A 17911-nucleotide genomic window follows, 5' to 3' on the forward strand; every position below is an offset into this window, starting at 1 on the left:
GGGTCGGGGAGGTCTGTAGACGAGTGTTCCTCTGAGAGTGGTGTTGGGGTCGTAGTGGAGGTGTTCGGCGGAGTTGAGAGAGTCGTCTGCGAGGGTGTGGACCTGGATTGTGGCCGATGGCTACTCCTCCTCCGATTTCGTTTGTGCGATCCCTGCGGGTGATATTGTAGCCGTCCGGGATGGCTATGGCGATGTCCGGTGCCGAAGATTCGTTCCACCAGGTCTCGGTCAGGAATGCTACGTCTGGGGCCGTTGTGTCGAGTAGGTCCCAAAGCTCGACGGCGTGTTTGCTTGCGGAGCGGGTGTTAAGGAGTATGCAGCGGAGGTGGTTGGCTCCGGTCCTTGGAGGCTTGGTGGTTCTGTCACAGGAGAAGTTGCAGGTGTGGCAGGAGAAGGGTCCTTGGGTGCGTTTCGGGACAGCCTGGAAGCAGCGGCGGTCCCGGCTGGAGTTGAGAGCGAGGAAGGCGTTGGCGCTGTATCGGAGTCTAGCGTTGCGGGGGCGCGGGGTCCAGAGGTTCTGGCGCAGGGCGCGGTCCAGGCGCGGACGGGCGCAGACAGGCTTGCCTTTGGTGTGCCAGCGGCGTGCCCGCTTCGCGTTTCCGCACGGCGTCCTCCATAAGAGGCGAAGTGGGAGGGAGGAGCATCTGGGAGGCGAAAGCGGGGCAGCCAATGGGCGTAGGGGGACGGGGACGGGACACAGAAGGCTAAGGGGCGGGGCCAAAGGGGTGCAGCGGCAGGAAGCGGGGAGCGGGTGGTACAGAGGGCAAGGGGCGCTAAGGGCGCCTACAGAACAACTGTCTACAATACAATAAAAATAGAATAAAATACAATAAAAAACAGACGAAAAAGGAACAAAGCAGTCACCAGACCACATGAGCACACAGGACCACGGGAGCACACCGGCGGCGAACTCTCGGCAGAAGGGGGCAGGAATCACGGGCGCACAGGGGGAGCCGTGCGGCGTGGGGGCCGACCTGACCTGTGAGCAGGGTTAAGGGTCATTAAAAGGCAGCAAGGGCTCCAAAGAGGTTGCCGCCAGTTGAAGCAGTTCTGTCAGGAGGTTAGTCCTGACAGCCACTGTAGGAGTTCGAGGTGGAGGGCCTTGGGCCGCCCTACGCAACACCACTGTGCAACTTGCTCACTCCTCCGTAGCCACGGTAGGAGCAGACAGCATGCCAAGTTCGGGTGTGGTCTCAAGACCACTGGCATCCCCCAAATCCTCTGCCCAGTCCAGATCATAGTCACACTGCTGTGTGAAAGGGTCCTCCGATCCCTCCAAGTGCTCTCCTTCCTCCAAAGTCTGCGAAACAGGCTGAAAATAAGGAGGACGGACATGGTGATAAAATAACCCCATTGGCGCCGGAATCAGCGTCAAGGGGCGCCATGTCCGGTTCGGGGCTGAAACCAGGGCCGACGTCGGCGGTAGCACCGGACTACATCAGAGGTGGGGTCGAAACTTGCGCTGAAAGAAAAGAACTAACGTCTGCGCGCCTGGATGACACCTGTATAGGTACCTCGACGACATAACTGACGCTACCGACGACATCACCCGGAGCCAGATGGAGCCACCCGATGGCGCGCACAAGGTGTATTGCTCAGCAAAAGTTTCCGGATCCAGCATGACGCCTGAGAAATTCAAAGGTAAGGAATATGCAGCTAGAAGTCTCTATCATATCAAATAATTGAATGTGTTCAGTAATCGAGAAGGCTTGCAGAGGTGTTATGTTACATACATTTGTATAATGCACTGTTTCTATTTGTATGATCCCGTAGCCCCTTTGGAATTTGGGCACCATTTATGGTTGTGGGATTCTTGTTGAAAATAGTGGTCTGTTATATATGGTTGGTTTTGGATTTATCTTATTGGATAGTGGCCAGCAAGCTTGAAGTAGATCAATGTATAATTTTGCTATGGATAATATTAGGGAGTAGATGCTATTTCCTTTTATGGATATGTGTGGAGCAATAAGCATGTGTGTGTGTGGATGTGTACGTCAAAGGACTTGCAGCTGGTGCTGTTCTGCTGTAATTCTTGGTTGTCTATTGCTTGACATGGTCTTGCTGTTAAGCTTGAAAGCCTCTTTGCTGGTTATATGATTTTAACACAATGGTATGTGACTGTGATATATTTAAATTAACTTATGAATTATTGCAATTTGCATTGGTGAGAGGATGTGTATGCACTGCTGCGGTAGTAAACTTTTAGTCAACAGTATGGCTTGAAGCAGTGTTGAATGTATGACTGAATTGGGGGTTGTGTGTGTTGATATTGAAAGGTTGTATATAGCAAACGAGAGCCCAGGGCGTCTTGGCACTGGTGTCTGCTAGAGAAACAAACCCTGAGGCAAGAGCATATACAGGAGCATATCACCAGGGGTGAGAAAACAGCCAAATCTTAAGATGTTTCCTGAAACTAAGCAGGTAAGATTGATTTTTCAGATGTACTGGTAGATTGTTTCAAAGATGGCACATGATGTGGGCAAAGCTTCTGCCACTCCGTGTGATTTTGTCAATTTTAGGAACATTGACTGTTCTGAAGGTGGCTGAGAGCAAGGTTGTCCTGTGAACATACCAGGAGAACTTCATCTTTAGGTGATCAGGACCTCTGCCATGCAGAGCCTTGTGTGGTAAACAGAGTGCCTTAAAAGCGATTCTATTCTTAACAGGGAGTCAATAAAGTTCCACCAGAAGCTTTGAAACCGTCTCAAACTTGCAGACCCTCCTAAGAAGTCGGGTTGTTGCATTCTGCAGTTTTAAGTTTCTTTAGTGTCAGTTGATAAATGCCTAAATGTAACACATTACGATAGTCCAGCCTGGACAAGACCAGCGCTGTAACCACTGACTTCTATCAATCATAAGGTAAAAAGAGGAAAACCTTTAAGGTGCATAGTAAGTCAAACAAATTAGGTATGTTTGCCAATCTGGGCATTAAAAGAGAGGCTGGAATCAAAAATCGCCCCCAGATTCCTCACTGAGGTTATTTGAGTAGGAGGGAGGCCCAGAGTCTGAGGCTACCACGATTGGACCCAGAAGGTGGTGCCCCTGCCAATAAGAAGGACCTCCCTTTTATCCGAATTGAGCTTAAGACAGTTCTTGTTCATCCACTCAACCAGTACGCCCATACAGCTGTTAAAGCGGTGCGCAGTTTCAGTTACATTACTAGAGACTAACACCGCGATTTAAGTGTCATCCGCGTATGCAACTGATGTAAAGCCAAATGTCGGGGGGGGGGCACATAACTATTAAACAGCGTAAGGCTCAGGGACGAACCCTGAGGGATGCTGCACAGCAATGTGAAAAGCTTAGACACAAAATGCCCCCGGGCAACTGATTGCTCCCCGTCGGAGAGAAAGAAGCACAAGAGGGTTATAGCTGATTCCAAGCTCAGCAAGGCGATCAAGTAAAACAGAATGGCTCACAGTATCAAAACCTGCCGATAGATCCAGCAGGATCCTTGAAGCCTTCCTCCCATTATCCAAACTGCACCTCAGCTCTTCAATTTTTACTACCAGATCTGACTCGGTGCTATGGTATGGCCTAAAGCCAATTTGTGCAGAATCCAAGATCTCATTTGCCTCCAAGAATTCAGAAAATGTGGTGTTCATAGGCTTCTTGATTATTTTTGCAGAGAAAGGGAGGCGGGATATGGGCAGATAGTTCTTCACCCCATTAGCATCCAATGGAAGTTTCTTCAACAGTGAGGTCTTTTTCCATTCAGGAGGGAAGCTGTCTGATCTAATAACGGTGGAGCTACAGTCGCTGCTATGTTATGTATGACTTTTGGCAAGCAGGGATCGGATGTGGCTCCTGATTTGGTTTGGCTAATGAAGTTTGCTTCACCTTCCGCTGACAGAGAAGGGAAATTGCCGAAGATGATCCTAATGGATACTATCCCATTAGCCACCAGGGCCTGGCTTGTGGTCACTTGACTAGAGTTCAATTCTCTATGTATTTCCTCCATAATTTATCACAGAGTGATTGACTGGGGATCAATGTACATCTGGTAATTGGATTGGAGAGAACCTGAACAGTTTTAAACAGTTCTCTAGCTGAGTAGATTTTCTCAGAGAAAAACTTTGCTTTTTCATTAATAATCAGTGTCTTGTATTCCTGAACATATTGGTTATATCTATTCTTTTCTTCAGGGAGAGAATTATTTCTCCATATGTTCTATGGCTTCAGCATTTCTGTTTTAATTCCCTAAGTCTGGACGGAAACCAGGGAGCTGAAGGCCTACCTACGTCCTTGACTTTTAACTGTTTTAGGGGGAGCGAACTTAAAAAGTGCCACCCTAATCCATTCAGTGTAGTTATCAGCTGCTTTATCTATGTTTTTAGTAGCTATGGGCTAGGACCGGTCTACAAGATTAGTCAGTTCCTCTTTATTTTTTATCCCAGGCTTGGACCTTGTTGCTTTGCATAGTTTTAGGAGCAACCAGAATAGAAGGCTGGAGTTTTAAACTAAAATCACCGGCTTTATGATTTGACCAGCTAATGGGAATAGCTTCCAACTGTAGATCATAGTTATTTGAGAAAATGCCATCAAGTGTATGGCCAACTACACTTGTGGCAGAGTTCACCACCTGAATAAGACTGAAACCACTGAAAATGTCCAGTAGTTGTTCCGAACCTTTATTGTTGAGATTTTCCAGATGGAAATTAAATTGCCCAAAACTGTGAAATTAGCTTTCTGCATGTATGACTCCAGAATATCACCTAATGAATCTAAACAAATGTGACTTTCAGGCCAGGTGGCCTGTAGATCAATAGAACATGAAAGGTAAGGTTGCTGGTTAACTTGCATCTAAAGAGTAGGGCTTCACTGTCTGCTATGTTAGCGGGTTCGCAGGCGACTTCGAGGTAGATACAATAGAGCACTGCTAAACCGCCGACACGCGTACCCACTTGGTCTAGTCTAGTGTAGTGATCTTAGTTGATGTTGGCATTAGGCAATTCCACGAGTATAAGAATCAACATGATTACAAAACTTCAATTTTGGGTTTAATAAGAGAGAGAGGGTTAAGTCTAGTAATGGCGGGTCAACAGGCTGAGGAGAGGCAGAACGCTCAGGTGTGCGTGCTGCCGAAAATTGTTCCACAACTCCTTTCTTCCGCATAAGTGGTGGCCAGAGGATGCGGAAGCCCCGCCAAACACAATCAACGCAGTAAGAAATCTAGGGATCAAATTTGATGACACTCTATCATTTAAACAGAAAGCAAGAGAGGTAGCTGGCGCATGTTTCCAAATCATGAAGGGGCTCAGGAAATTTTTTGACCTGATCCCCTTTACAGCCAGACGCACGGTCACTGTGGCACTAATCACTTCTAGATTAGACTACTGCAATAGCCTGTATGCAGGGTCAAATAAATCGGCCCTGCACAGACTGCAGATGGTCCAGAATGCGGCCGCTAGGCTGGTACTTAGATGGCCGAGAAAGTCTTCGGCCTCTGCTGCATTGGATACTCATCACTGGCTCCCGATACATAAACGCATCCTGTTCAAGGTCCTTACCATCACCCATAGGGCCTTTCATATGCAGGGCCCGTTGTATCTCCGCAGAAGTTTTGTGCGATATCACCCCGCCCGTAATCTTAGATCTGCTACAGCCAACCTGCTCATTGTTCCTAAATTTAGATTGGCGACAAAGGGAGGTAAATCCCTGGCAGTGATTGGTGTTAGGGCATGGAATAAATTACCCCACCAGCTACGTGAGATAACACCCGAACAAGGTTTCAGGAAGGTGCTGAAAACCTGGATATATGGCCTGTCGGACTTATCATGTAAAGCTCTGATGTGAATCGCTCCATCTCTGGGGACAGTATAGCTGCTACATCTTCAGCTGGTTTGAGTCAAAGCGCCAAGATGCTCCTTGGAGTGACAGTGCGCTATATAAATATCGCATCGCATCACATCACCTGGCATGCAAAATTGCTGTGACTGCAATGTACATTCTCCAACCCTCTTACCACAATTAACAGTACAGAAGGGTGAGAGCCTACCTATGTTAAACTGCATCAAATGCTCCCCTGTGTACATTAGGGGTGAAAATTGACCAAGGATCCTGGTGCATGGCGCAGACGGGCTTGCCTTTGGTGCGCCCACTGCGGGCGTCCGAAGGCCCATTAAATACAGAGCCTCGACGAAATACGAGGCCGCCTACCAAAATGGCATCTGGTTGTGGCTCGCCCAGTACCCAGCCGCGGTAAAGTGCGAGTGCAGCTAAATACAATTCAGGCAATTGCCCTCTGTGCAAATTTCATGAATTTTATACAATTATTAAAATAAGTTTTCTAAATGGCATTCAACAATTCTAAAACTGTATAATGACCCCTTCTACTAACTCCCTTGCTCAGTGCGGTTTAATGCGTATTGATCGTGTAGGACCAAGTATGACTATAACTTGATATGAATGTGCTGTTGAAGCGCCAACCCTCAGCCAGCTGTGTGACTTGGAACTGTGCTGTGCACATGCAGGTATTGGGCTCTGTGCCTGTTGCGTACTGTTGAAGTAGGGAAAGCATTGGCTAGAACTGGATATGAATGTGCCATTGAGGGGACACATTCCAAGCCTACTTCATGACATGGAGCTGTAGTGGGGTTGTGGAGTTGTCAGGGGTTTGTTTAAAGTGTAGTATTGCAGTATGTCTAGCCCAGCCTGCAGATAACCATTACACCTAATACTCTCCTTTCTACTAGACCGTATAAACATGTTCAAAAGAAACATATGTTGCAATGCAAAGACATAGATCACTGTCCTATTGAGGTAACCCATATGAAGGAAATGGGCTGCAGGCAAAAACTGGGCAAGCTCTAAAAAACTGGCCAGATATTTGATAGGATGCTTCTCTTCCCCAAGCACTAGCGTTAGCTCATATTGGACTCTTATTGGTTAACGAGATTACTGTTTACATAGTATGCATTCTGAAAAATGCTAGAAACTTGACGGTGTTGCTGGTCAACAAATGGCGGCTATGACTAGCACTTGAAATGCTGCTGTATCTGGACATGTGAACATTGTGTATCCTTACCAACAACACGTTTTTCTTTATTTAGAGGAACTTTGCCTGGTCTGAATTTTCGGCTCTTGCACTATCCTCTGTAGAACAAAAGGACCAGCTGTGGATGTCGCTGAGTCGTCACTGTGTCTGTGTGTGACCGATACTAACCATACTTTAGCCTTTACTGCAGTGAGCAATTACCCCAAAGTGCATAACGTGTGTACAGAATGAAATGCACGCATAAGGTGTAAGCGGCTTGTCTAGACAATGGGGTGGCTAAAATCAGATCCCAAAAGAAAAAAATAATCGCATTTTGCATTTAACAATGCTCATCTATCACAAGTGTAGTCTGGGTCCCTTATCACAGCATTTGATCGAGGGTGTGCGTGTCAGATACAGACAGAACATGCAAAAAAGGTAAGCACTCTCAGACATGGTTAGTAGAATGTAAGTTTTAAGACACGATAACTAGACTTAAAATACATCATATGAATGACTTCTTTTTTTAGAGTTTCATGGGAGGAAGAGGAGTTTGGAGAGTTAAGGAATGAGTATTGCTTGCCCACCTGCATGTGTGAAAGACGGGGTAGGAATGTATACAGATCTCATTGATACAAAATTGCTCAAACATAATATTAATTGAATAAAATACCTAACATAGGCCAATACGGTAATAACAGTAACTAAATCCTAAAGTTCACATGTTAAAAAAAAAATGTGAGTATCTTTAACATCTGTTTGTTGGAGCCATTGAATCGGCACCACTTTAAATAATTATGCAATTAGAAGAAATATTACGTTCACGCCCTAATATGGCAGGCAAAAAAAAAAAAAAAATAAGCAAACATCTGCTTTTGAATTATAGAGTGGTCGACTCTGCCGTTCACCCTTCCGAGGTCGGTGAGATGAGCCATGGTCAGACGGTGGGCATACACAACGACAATACTGTTGGCACCAACAAACTATTTACTTTTTAGCATGAGTGCTTATACGTAGACACAACCTTAATTAGGACTTGAAATAGCACAGACAGCGCCGGAGGGCGAAACCAGCCCAAGCGCTTAACAGACGGGTTCTATCGCGACAAGAGCACCATGAACATACGATGCTGTACACACAGGAGCATGGTGGGGTGGGAGCTGTTGAGGCTAGATTATTGTAACCACAAGTAATTGGATTGGGTCGAACTAAACAGAACGCTGTTCTGACGGTTTTAACATTTCATATATTTACACTTTAATACACCGGAAAAGTGATAAGCTCAGAATCAATTATTTAGGCTGGAATTACCCCAGGTTTCCAACCGCAAAGATGTCAGCAATTGAGCAACTCCGCGCGTCATTTCCACACATATAACACTATATATCAGTGACCTGCCTCCGCTTTACCACCCCCCCCCCCCACCTCTGCCTTCAACCCCTCTTTCATTCAATTCAAGGGATGCATATTGTAGAAGTGTTTGCTTTGAAACGGACACGTTTGTAGTAATCGATGTTGCTTAATTCGACAAAATAGCGAATAATAAATATACCTTGGGTGAACTTATGTACCGGGTTACAATTAACACCCAAAAATGTAAGTTGATTACAAGAATTATTGGGCTCAGGAAGCGTGTGGGGAGGGGGTAGTGGGATGAGTGACACCTCACAATCCGCTTTGGCGCTACATCTGTACATCTAAGGAAGGGATCGACTCTAAACACGGGTCGCCCGCCCTTTCCTCTCAGATCTGCTGTGAGTGGATGCATTAGAGCAGAGAGGCCCGTCGAGTGTCTGAGAGCTCGTGGGAGCGCGGCTCGGGAGTGGCGCGGACCCCACACTGACGGGGAGGTGGGAGCTGGGCCAACTCTCTCTGCAGCACATTTGCTACCGATTGGGACTATCAGAGGACGGGAATTGTCAGGGTCAGGACTTTGTTACTGGTGTGAACGATAGGAGGGCCGACTCAGCGTGACATCCTTTTGAAGGACAATAAAGTATCGATGAGTTGGGTGCGAACATTAAATGGTAAAAGTGTGGCAGCAAGTGCTATATGAAGCAAGCTGGTAACAAAAAAACAGAAAGGGAAGGGCGCGAAAAGCTAAGAAAGAGGGATTTGCGTTTGTTTTTACATTTAAATGCGGATCCGTCAATTCATGCTTTCTAGAAGAAGACGGAACGTTAAAGACTTCTCCAAATGTCTCTCACGGCCTACAGCGACTCCACATGCGTGGGACGTGGCCTTTGGCCATAGACTTTACTCCACCCCACTTACTATAACAGTCCACCAGGACTATAGACAACTGCGTGTTCTTTAACAGAGTGGGGTGCGAGCAACTGCAATGTGCCAGCCTTAACTACATGTCCGCTTTTCTGTGCAGACGATAGTTATTATTTAAAATGAAATGCGTGTCTGCCATCTTCAGAGAGCATCATGTAACAAACAAGGCCTGCCAATTACAGCGGGAGAGGGGGGCGGGAGGGGTGCTGGGCTGTGTGCAGTTACCCTCCTGCCCCTGGATGAATTTGGGAATAAACCTCTATTTCACTAGACAGACACCCCTGCACGTTGCAGTACTTCCCGGGGCGCTTCTACAGGTGCGCGTCACGCCAGTTAAGGTCGGTGTTGGTGGTGCCTGGCCGGCGACTCTTAAACACTAACCCCAACTAACACCTCCATATTCATTCGATGTTTGACTTTTAATGCTCAGCATGAACCGTTTTTAAATACTCTGTAAAACAATTTACATCATGAAAATCGAAATATTAAAAAAAAAGATCAGCTTTCAAATGTTATCCCTGCTGATGCCAGCGGTTACCGTGGTACGGAGGGACCGGTTTGGCACAGGGCTGGCTGGCTGTCCATCTGCATTCAGGGATTAAAAAAAAGTGGTTGGAAATTAGGTTAATAGTAAAGGGGCGAACGGATTTCATCACCGTGCAAGCATACAAATAAACTCACCCTATTGAAAAGGGTTGCACCTGCTCTTTATTTCCAGGTGTCGTTGGACTAGTTGCCCAGATCTGAGATGGCACCACGGGTGGAAGTTAGTTTGCCCCGTTCCCACTGTGTAATAAACGCGCGCGGGAAGCATGCGATAGAAAGGCAGCAAACATTCACAGAGCCACGGCAGACTCACCTCCTCCCGCTGGAAGAACGGCGCAGGCGCAGCAGCAGCTTCGGCAACTTCCTTCTGAGGAGCAGGGCGCGCCTCTGCGCTTTTATAAGGGGCCACGAGGTGTGCTTAAGATAAATGGGCGAGGACGTCAGCTGCGTGCGATGCCCACGACGGAGGCAGAGTGGGAAGAAGAGAAAATGAGACACCGGCTCAATTAAAAAGCCACTTGTCAGGGTGGGGGCTTGGACGAGCACGTCCTGAGGCACTCAGTCAAGGTGCCTTGACATATAATTTATAGCGCTTCCTCCCCTTGCTCGAGAAATGGGGCTGTTAACTATGGCAAGGTGGGAGGCTTTAGGCGCAAACTGCGTCAGAGGGATCACTACACCCATCGACCTGCCATCGACCACGCGCAGCCTACAGGTTGTCTAACACAACTCACGGTAACTGACACCATCCAGTTAGTAACACCTCTCTGATGTACCTGCCTAATGCATTGTTTTTGTGTGAGCCGATACACACCTTAATGGGATTTATAAATACACTTCTGAGGCTAGACCGACAGTTAACGTGGCACCCTCGAAACGCATTAGCGCCATCACTCCCAGTCGCTCTTTCACATCTTTAGATGAACTTCGCGTGTTCTCAAATAAAGAACCCCGATTTACTTGACAGACAGCTACGAGCTTGCCCACTGAGTGCGTAAAACGCGATGGTCTTGCGGGGGCTCCCTCTAACTCGACTATAGACATTCTGTGTGTACAGTTACCCTGTATACAATAAATGAAGAAGAGTAACTCAGGCAGGATAAGTCCAATGGGTTTTAACACCTTTTAATCTCCTTATAGCAATGATGGACTGATGAAGATAATGAACAGCCCTGACTTTAAAAGTCTAAGATAATTCGGATTTTAAGTAGAATGTTTTGTACGTTTTATACTTTTTTAAAGATTTTAACAAAAGTTGTACACTGTTTTATTAATAACTAATTATGTACATTATCCTGAATTTTATTCGATTTGGTTTTAAAGACTAAGGTCTAAATAAAACAGAGTTTTTCTCTCTCTCTCTCTCATTCTGTGTGTCCTTAATTACACTGAAATGTTTCTTGGTCTGATGAAAAATCGACTGAGGATAGCCTGAAAATCACAATGAAATGTGGCAAGCAGGAAATGTAACACTTTACAGAAACAAAGAAGGGAGACCAATAACAATCGTCTGACAAAACAATCATACAGATTGAAGGAAGGGAGGATGCTTCTAGCATGGTTGCCCCCACTTTGTGCCTCGTGTCAGTGTGTTTTCGACTTAGTCTGCTTGGACCCTGCTAGTCAGGACGCCAGCAGCTGTGCTTTCTCCCCTAAATTGGTTATGGTAAGTACTTTTGTATCAGAGAAGTGGCCTAGTCCCGGGGTGGCAACTAGGACTACAACACGCACTACAAATTATACAGTATGTACTTTAAACACAAATTTAATGAAGATTCTCTTTTGTTCAATTTTGCACAATATACATTTGAGCATCTAATATTTATGTGTTCTTATTTACATGAAAACAAACGATATTACAACAAAGTTACAATACAACAGACTTTTCTGTGCAACAAATCGCAGAACCCAATGCATTTCTGGACGCTTGGTCCCTTCATCAGGGGTATTCTGTAGAAAGGAAAGGAAAACATTTCAAATGATGCACGTTGGGATCAATGCTGTATATGTTTAAGCGGAACTCTCATATGATTCTCCAATACATCATGCACCCTTCACCAAAGTGTTATGAAAAATGTGTGCAAAAAGCAACACATACTGTCTTCTCACACATAGGTACTAGAGAGTATCAAAAAACAACATCAAGGGAAGAAAAAATACAATAAAGAGAATTTTAATAGCAACAACCTGAAGGACCCGTTTGGGTAGCTTACTATGATACCAAGTCTAGGAATTTCACATACCTGCTCTATAAAGACTGACTCAGCTTATGTTAATGAGAGCCGGTTAAAACTTGCGAGGGTGTAGAGCACCTATAGATGAAAAACAACTGATGACTAACTACCCTACTACATTAATACGGTCAACAATAGATCAAGAGAAGTACCTCAGCTCACCTCTTTGTACAAATGGGGTCACGTAAACAAACGTCGAAACATCACAGTGGAACTGTAATGAAAATTATCAATGTAATGATCAAACTCTCATTATAACAACACCATTAGCTACTTACTGAAAAAGATGGAGGTATCTATTTAATTGACACTGTCCCCGGAAGCAATGTCGCTGTGCTTACGCTTCTAATTGTCAATGAGGATTAATGGCCTCTTGACACCTGGTATCCCGCTTCGAACCTACAAAGTAGGAACAATTGTCAATACCACTCTAGTGCTCTCACGAATTCAAAACTGAACTGACACTCAAATTAAAAGTGTGTCTGAATCTCACCGATTTATTCACCAAACTGCTACCATGTTCGCTGACCTTACGGCTTCATAAACAGGATGTGTCCCTCGCCTTGCAGAACGCTTACTCCATCTGCGCGTCTAATTTAAAAAAAACCTTCCTCCTATTGTCCAGAGCTACGTGGTGACGCGGTTACGTGGAGCCTAGAGACAGAAAGAGGACTTCGAGTCTGCATTTACTAATGTGTAAACAGAAATAAACGATGGAACAGTAGTCACGATGAGTCTGAATCTATCCAAATCTGATTCTGCATAATCACAGTTGTACTCGGCGAAAGAATTAAAGCAAGCCAATATAAAATTCAACAAAATATAAACTTGTGTCTCAGTTCTTAAGAACCCGATGCATCTCGTCTGACAATAAGGTATGCGAAGAAACATTACAGCAAAAAAAACTAATTACGTTCCAAGGGATTATCCTGAAGATCTCCTGGACCAAGAATTGAACCACGCTATTTTTATACCCAGAGAACAATGGTCGAAAAAGGTCAACAAGAAACCTACTAACAGAGTAGTCCTTGTGTCAAAATAGTCCACTGTGTCTACAGAGATAAGAACTATCATCAACAAGCGTTGAAACTTACTAGAGTCAGAAACGGAATTCAACAAGTTGCTTTGTGACAAACCCTTGTTTGCTTACACAAGAGCCCACAATTTAAAAGAATTATTATCCAAAAAGAAGAAACAACAATCAACAACTCAATCCACAACTACTAAAAATGGAACGTCCAAGTGTTGGAATTCTATCCATTGTAATAATGTTATTCTTGGAGACATTCTGCTACATCCCAGGACTGGTGCGGAAATCAAACTAAGGAGCAGCACTAACTGCAATTCTGAAAATGTTGTTTACGCCATGAAATGCCCATGTGGACTGCTATACGTGGGAAAAACTGAGAGGAAGATGAAAATAAGGTTGATGGAACACAAAAGCAAAATTAGAACAAAAAGTACCACCTCCAGTTTGGCAGTACACTGGGAAGAACGATGCCACACCATTGTGCAACTAAAATTTCAAATCATTGAACAAGTATTGAAAACTCCAGGCGTGGACAATTCCAAAATCCTCTTGCAGAGAGAAGTTTTTTGGATCAAGACACTCCAGAACATGATGCCACACGGTCTTAACGACAAATTAGAGATGGCATGTTTTCTTTAGAAACACCCATAAGAAATTTCTGGAATCACTATCGGACCTCTAGGTTCAACATAGGGAGAGACACTTCATGTGCCCCACATACATCATTTAGGCTCATTCGTACATCACTAAACACAGACACACATACGGGGAATATCAATTTATTGAGATGTTTTTATGTCCACAGTGGGTCTTATATAAATGAAATTAGGATGAATAATGGGAGCTTCAAGCACAATGTTTATGTACTGTAATTCGATTTGGTAATGAATTTGAATTCTCGCCATGATCTATCATTTTTATCACTATGTGACTAATATCACTCCTACAGATTATTCACGTTGCATGTGAGTCTTCACAGCACAATTAACCATTTAACCTGATGACATAATTGCACCAGATGTTCACCACTTTTGTTAGAGAACCCGCGCGTTGACAAGCACTGGTTTTTATTTTCATTTAAGTTTACATTTGGTTGAATTTTATTATTGGCTTGCTTTAATTCTTTGGCGAAGTGCAACCTTGATCATGCGGAATAAGATTTGGATAGATTCAGACTCTTCACGACTACCGTTCCGTAGTTTATTTCTCTTTACACATTAGTAAATGCAGACTCAAAGTCTGCTTTCTGTCTCTAGGCTCCACGTAACCGCGTCACCACGTAGCTCTGGACACTAGGAGATCGTTTTTTTTAAATTAGACGCGCAGATGGAGTAAGCGTTCTGCAAGGTGAGGGACACATCCTGTTTACGGAGCAGTCAGGTCGGCGAACATGGTAGCAGTTTGGTGAATTAAACGGTGAGATTCAGACACACTTTTAATTCGAGTGTGTCAGTTTAGTTTTGAATTCGTGAGAGCACTGGAGTGGTATCGACCATTGTTCCTACTTCGTAGGTTCAAAGAGGGACACCAGGTGTCAAGAGGCCATTAATCTGTGTCGACAATTAGAAGCGTAAGCACAGCGACATTGCTTCCAAGGTCAATGTCAATTAAATAGATACCTCCATCTTCTTCAGTAGGTAGCTAATGGTGTTGTTCTAATGAGAGCGTTTCATCATTACATTGATAATTTTCATTACAGTTCCACTATGATGTTTCAACGCTTGTTTTGTTTTGTTTACGTGACCCCATTTGTACAAAGAGGTGAGCTGAGGTACTTCTCTTGATCTATTGTTGACCGTATTAATGTAGTAGGGTAGTTAGTCATCAGTTGTTTTTCATCTATAGGTGCTCTACACCCTCGCAAGTTTTAACCGGCTCTCATTAACATAAGCCGAGTCAGTCTTTATAGAGCAGGTATGTGAAATTCCTAGACTTGGTATCATAGTAAGCTACCGAAACGGTCCTTCAGGATGTTGCTATTAAAATTCTCTTTATTGTATTTTTTCTTCCCTTGATGTTGTTTTTTGATACTCTCTAGTACCTATCTGTGAGAAGACAGTATGTGTTGCTTTTTGCACACATTTTTCAGAACACTTTGGTGAAGGGTGCATGATGTATTGGAGAATCACATGAGAGTTCCGCTTACACATATACAGTACCGATCCCAACATGCATCATTTGAAATGTTTTCCTTTCCTTTCTACAGAATACCCCTGATGAAGGGACCAAGCGTCCCGAAATGCATTGGGTTCCGCGATTTGTTGCACAGAAAAGTCTGTTGTATTGTAACTTTGTTGTAATGTTGTTTGTTTTCATGTAAATAAGAACACGTAAATATTAGATGCTCAAATGTATATTGTGCAAAATTGAACAAAAGAGAATCTTAATTAAATTTGTGTTTAAAGTACATACTGTATAATTTGTAGTACATGTTGTAGTCCTAGTTGCCCGCCGGGACTAGGCCACTTCTCTAGTTTCATACTCATATGCTCCGCAGGCATATTTTCCAACACAGCACAAATATCGAGAAGCATGGTTTAATTTCATCAATAGTGTGCGCTCTTCACCAACATTGTTCAAGTATTTTGGTACCTCCACAATTGGCTACTAGTGTACCCCTGTAAGTCCCTAGTACATGGTACTAAGGTACCCAGGGAATTGCGATTCTCCTATTACCATGACCAGAGAATCTGGATTTCATTAAAGACACGGAGGCTCACATTATGCATACAACTTTTAATGCGTCTCCAAGCAGCCGCAAACATCATAATAGAAAGGTTCCATTGAGAACATTCAAAACAAATAAACTCCAAGAGCCATCAGAAGACTGCCTCTGTCAAGAATTTTATCTTTGAGAATGAAAGAAGATGATTCTGGGGGATTAAAGAGATCTTCATCATAATCGTCATTCAAATCTAGTACATATTCATCAGGGGTGCTATCGGAGTTATCATATCCAAAATCATTGTCGAGCCCAGGGTCATTAGCACTTGGTTTTTGTGTGCCGCTAGGGACACCAGAATATCTTGTGCCACGTTGGACACCATAATATGTTGTGCCGCGGTGGACACCATGATATGTTGTGCCGCGGAGGACACCCATCTGGTTTGAGGTGCGAGGACCTCCCATATATAGCGAGGTGCGAGGACCTCCCATAGTGCTTAAAGGGGGTAAGTCTTGTAAATTTTTAATCTTTTTGGCTTTTTTACCCCCTTTTGATTCATATGAATCTTGAAAATGACCATTGATAAATTCATCTTCATCAGGAGAGATGGTCCTCTTAGAAGATAAAGCTGATCCCATAGGATTGCGCAGATGTGACTGCGTCCTGTCATGTACAACACCAGGGGTAGGGGCAGAGGCACCCTCAGAGTCGGAATCAGACATGTTTCCTCTCTTAATTATTATATAATTAAATAAAAGGGGGTAATGGTTTCACTTGTACAACTAATAGTAGTGGACTAGAACTAAAAAAGAACCTCAAAACAAACTATTTCAAACGATTTTGTTATTGATGCCAAAATGGGTAAAACACATAGGTAATAAGCGTATGGGTTGAAAATAAAGTATCCGTGTATGAGGGAAAGCACAACTGATCGCGGAGGTCGAGTAACGGACTCGTCGTCTCTCGCGCGCGATCAGCTGATGCCTGGCAACCGTGTAACGTGAGGCATTGTGGAAGAGAAAGGACCTTAGCAACGCGCGTACGCGACGTTGTTCCTCCCAAGGGCCATTCCTCTATGTCTCGAGATGAGGCTCGAGCGGCATGAATTCATAACGAAAAAACCATACGGCGAACAGGCGCGAGCGCTAAAAGGCCGAAAATAACATAATGAAGGTGGGGATTATCCGAATATGAGGAGATGTGCAATAAAGTAAGTTTCCAAATAAATCTAAAAAATCGAATATGTAAAGGGACATAAGCAGTCAAAATACTTACGTGGCTGAAAGGGAAAAGGTTATAAAATACCTAAACAGTAGTGAATCAAATTTCCCAACCATAAGAAATCACTAAGATAGCGCAAATCCGACCTAAGAAAGGAGGGAAAAAGGGGGGGATTTCCGTAAATTGGAAATCAGTATCGAAAGGAAAGGGAAGGAAGAGGGAGGGAATGTTAAACACCCTGAAACTCCTTCTATAAAGGAATATAATAATAAACCAACAATGAGAAAGGCAAGAAGTAAAAGGTTACTTATCTGCTCAGAGTCGCATTTAAAAGAGGCAGTCTTCTGATGGCTCTTGGGTTTTATTTGTTTTGAATGTTCTCAATGGAACCTTTCTATTATGATGTTTGCGGCTGCTTGGAGACGCATTAAAAGTTGTATGCATAATGTAGCCTCCGGTCTTGTAATGAAATTCATACACTAGGGGTCTCCCCTGGGCTGCAGCATGTATTATGCCACTCAAGAGAGACCACTCAAACTGTGACTACAGGCCTGCCATCGCAGCCTGTGTAAGCTGGTGTTTGCACCACTTACAACAAATATGTTTCATTATATCGGAGGTTACTACACTTAAAACTTATAAGTCACGACATGTCACAATGCTTGCCTGAAAAACCTTTTAAAATTAACCTTCATTGATTCTGAGACATGGTGTTACGATGTATACAGTGTAATTGAATGCTCGCCTGAAAGTGATTAATGCTATGTCGCCGTAACGCTGCATTGGTGCTTAACTGTGTTCGTGGCCGGCCGATAGGTTGTAGGCCCGTATTTGTTTTGCTTTGAAGCACAATAAAGGTTTTCAAAAACTTATAAGTCACCCCTAAGGCAGGCCCAGGGCTTTAAGTGGTATGAAAAAACTGTGGGGGGTCTCTCAAAGGGGTGTTGCCAGTGTAATTA

The 17911-nt window shown here is 44.1% G+C and overlaps 1 long non-coding RNA gene across 1 annotated transcript in view; it reads right to left on the reverse strand.

Moving 5' to 3' along the window:
• LOC147688816 (uncharacterized) overlaps nt 1-10171 on the reverse strand; it is a 54443-nt gene extending 44272 nt beyond the window's left edge. The window contains exon 1 of the long non-coding RNA XR_015300711.1: nt 10116-10171. This is a non-coding gene — a long non-coding RNA (uncharacterized LOC147688816). The remainder of the gene's footprint in view (nt 1-10115) is intronic.
• Nucleotides 10172-17911: the final 7740 nt, after the last annotated feature.

The sequence above is a fragment of the Lissotriton vulgaris genome, chromosome 10 (assembly GCF_964263255.1).
Source record: "Lissotriton vulgaris chromosome 10, aLisVul1.2, whole genome shotgun sequence".
Lineage (NCBI taxonomy): Eukaryota > Metazoa > Chordata > Amphibia > Caudata > Salamandridae > Lissotriton > Lissotriton vulgaris.